The following is a 3,530-nucleotide window of genomic DNA, read 5'->3' as shown; positions in this document are numbered from 1 at the left end:
CTTTGAGGGGATCGATGCTTAAAAGTGTTTGTTTTGCTTGGACAAAACACACTTCAGAATATACAGGGGTGATTTCATATCATCCCACGTGTGTTGAAAGGTTTTGATATGCCGTTATAATGCTCGTGCATAGTAACGCTCATCTCCTTTATACATGTGGTAGATGGAAAATCGTCACACCTGTTGTGAGGTAGCGATTATATCTTATGGAGTAAGAGATACTGCTTTCTCTAACATTTTAGGACTATTCTTACACAATTTATGTGTATCTCCTTTATCAGTCCAATTTCCTTCTACAATCTTCACTGTTGATGAGGTTACGGGCCAGAGTAGCGCTACCCACTCCTATTATGAGGGGCTCCCGTTAATCGAATCAGCTCTAGATTACAGTGAAGGAGCTCGAGAATTGATTCAGCGAGGTAGTTGTCGTATTCTGCGACGGTTAATCACGGACACCACTTTAATTTTGGAGCGAGACTCGAATCAATGCATAAGGAAGCCAGACTTCTTATTTGGTGACTCCGTAAAAGATCCGGAGATCGTTTCCTGTAGGCCTACGCAGTGGTTGCATCAAAGCGGGTCATCATTCTTATATCTGCCCTAGATTCCTCGGGAGCATTCGCTTTTAAAGTTCAGAAACCTGTCCGTTGGACGTGAAATGTTCTGGAGGTTGACCAAAAACTACGAGCATATTCATTGTGGTTTCGTTGGGAAGGAGGCTACCTCGGGTTCCAGTGACAGAGCCTCTGTACGAGGACTTCATCCGGGTATCTTAGGCCAGGATAATATACCTCAAAATGAGAAGGCTGCACAAGCAAATACTGTGAAGAACAGGTTAGCGACAGCGGGGAAGAGGTTACCCAGACAGAACTTCAGATGTTATGGATGGGTACATTATTTTGGAGACAAATGGTGGACCAGAATGACCCGATATGTATTGAACCGCTGGGGGCGAGAATTGGCAGAGTTAGGGTTGTCAGTCCCGATTCGTGCCAGTATGTACAGTTTGCAGATCAGTGTGGGTCATTTCCTCTGTTTGTTCGATATCTACAACCCTAACACTAATACATTCTTTACCAAGAATGGGGAGCTCAGGATGCCACTGCATGAAATGATGAAGGTGTCTGGTTTGCCCATAGGCGATGTTCCATATCAAGAATTCTTTCCAACCACCAATCAGCTTAATAAGATGAAAGATCGGTCAGCTATGACCCATGACACTTTATGGGAGCTGACTTGTCATTATCATATAGCTATGGCCGAGATGGAGACTAAAGCTAAGAAAAGGTCTCCTCAGATTAGCTTGAAACAATTCGTCGATTATCTGTTCAAGAATCTTAATAATCGTTCAGAAGAAGTGTGCGGGTTATCTCCTTTGTCTCCGAATGAAATCAACCGGCTATTAGAGAAAACGAACGCACAATCTTACACCTCTCACTCAGAAGATGGGTTTCCGCACGGTACGAAATTCCATTCTTATCTGTGGCAAGCTGGTGTTCCGATTCATCCTACCACTCTGTTGGCTGGCTTCCTGGCCTTATGGCTGAAAAGGTGTGTAGTTCCCCATCAATCCTCTGATGCTATGCCAATGGAAGTGTTGTATCCAGCCGTCCAGTTGGCTACAGGTCGCAAATTATCCTTGCTTCCCACTATGGTGGCTGCTATTCACAGTGGATTACGGCAATTAATCTCCGTGTTCACTCAAGAGAAAAAGAAGCCCTCTGCCAGTGTATCCGTTCCAAAGCTGGAGCTACCCTACACTTATCTGATGACCTGGTTGATACTTCACCGGCCAGATTTGATAGAGGCTCCTAAGACGGTGGATCCCAGTCTCCCTCTGTTGCAGAATCTTGAGGGTTGTAAATGGGTCAAACATCGGTGGGCGGATATAACGAGGCATTTTAAAGTTCACAAATGTTGGGAGTTCTTTCCCTGCTTCCCTCGATTCTCCGGTACGTACAATACGACCTTATTGGATGCTAAAGACCCAAGGCAGAATCACACTATCTTAGATGTCTGGTGCTTCAGATGGCTGATGAACATTCGACCTGGTTATCTATTGTTCAGGGTAAGATATGTTTGTCATATTGAACCTTATCTTCCATGTCGATTTGCTCGTCAATTTGACTATGACCAAATGTACGTCGGCAACCCGAACCGTCACCTTAGCGTTCGAGGTGGACTTATTGATGGGGCGAGGGCTTGGTTTTGGAGCATTGCCGGTTGCACAAACGCTGAGTTCGATCTTCCTTTGGAGGTGCTGCCCCTACGGATGACCTTCCTCTACTGTAAGTGGTTGATAGCTGCCAATATTGTCACTCGGAATAGGCGGATATCAGACTCTGAAGAAGAGGTAGCCCCGCGGCGTGCGACAGAGGCAACCCGTGACACTATGTTATCACCCCGAGGGAAAAGAGGTCACCGAATCGTCCAGGAACCGACCCGCCCAACTGATAGTGAAGAAGAGTTTGATAGTGAGGAAACCGAAACTTCTGAAGGGGCGGGTGAAACTGGTTCAAGATCTGAGGAAGCTCCTGGTCTCCCCGATTCTTTCTTTGAGAGAGGACTCATAAACCCTTCCGTCGCTCCTGCCCAAACGCAAGACATTCCGAAAAGAAGGAGGGAGAGAGTCGTTATGACTTATCCCAATCGGATGACGGTAGAGGTTCTCAGTGGAGATGAAGAGGATGAAGAGGATGAAGTGCCTCTTGCTCGTCGGCAAAGGTCGCGATCTTCCACTCAAGCTCAAACCCAAGCCCTTCCCAGAGTTGAATTGCGTACCAAGCATCGCCATGAAGGATCTGGGATTCAGGATGAATCACGCCCATTAAAAAGATGAAAGAAGGCCGCTTCTAAGCCATGTGTTCGTCTTCCCACTTTAGTGGAGACATCTGCTCGTAGCGCTTCTTCAGATGAACAAGGTAACAACTCGTCTTTATTGTTCTCACACTTCTTAACGCTCGAACTTACTCCATACTTGACTTCTGTAGGGAGTCAAGAAGAGGGAGAATTTCGAGTTGAAGCTGCTTCTCCTGGCGGTATGGAAGCTGAGGTGCCCAGCTTTGTCCAACAAATGCAGGATGCTCTGAGAGACGAAACAGCTGGTGTTCCACCAACTTCTGACATTGATCCATCGACTTCAGACACAGGTACTGATCTTTCCCCATTCTGAAGGCAATTCCGAGAAATGAATGAGTCGGACCGTGTGCCTCCTCTAATGACTTGTGCGCTTTGTCTCCTTTTAGTCAAACTAAAAGAAGCGGGTGCAGGTAGTAGAGCTCTCGAATCCGTCCCGGTCGACAAAGGTAAAATTAATCTTCGTTTTGAGCATATTCGTCTAAATTTATATGTTATTTATGACTCAACACATTCTGTAGATGCCATAATGAAAGAATATGTTGGAGGAGAGGCCACACATGCAACAGAGGTTGATGATTTCAATGAGCATAACCTCGATCTCGATCTCTCAGATGGTGACCATCAGTATATCTCTGATTTATTATCGGGAAAAGCTTCGGATACAGCCATCG

Source organism: Asparagus officinalis, chromosome 3 (genome assembly GCF_001876935.1).
Source record: "Asparagus officinalis chromosome 3, Aspof.V1, whole genome shotgun sequence".
NCBI lineage: Eukaryota > Viridiplantae > Streptophyta > Magnoliopsida > Asparagales > Asparagaceae > Asparagus > Asparagus officinalis.
The sequence above is the reverse complement of the archived record's forward strand: the minus strand, read 5'-3'. Positions refer to the sequence as shown.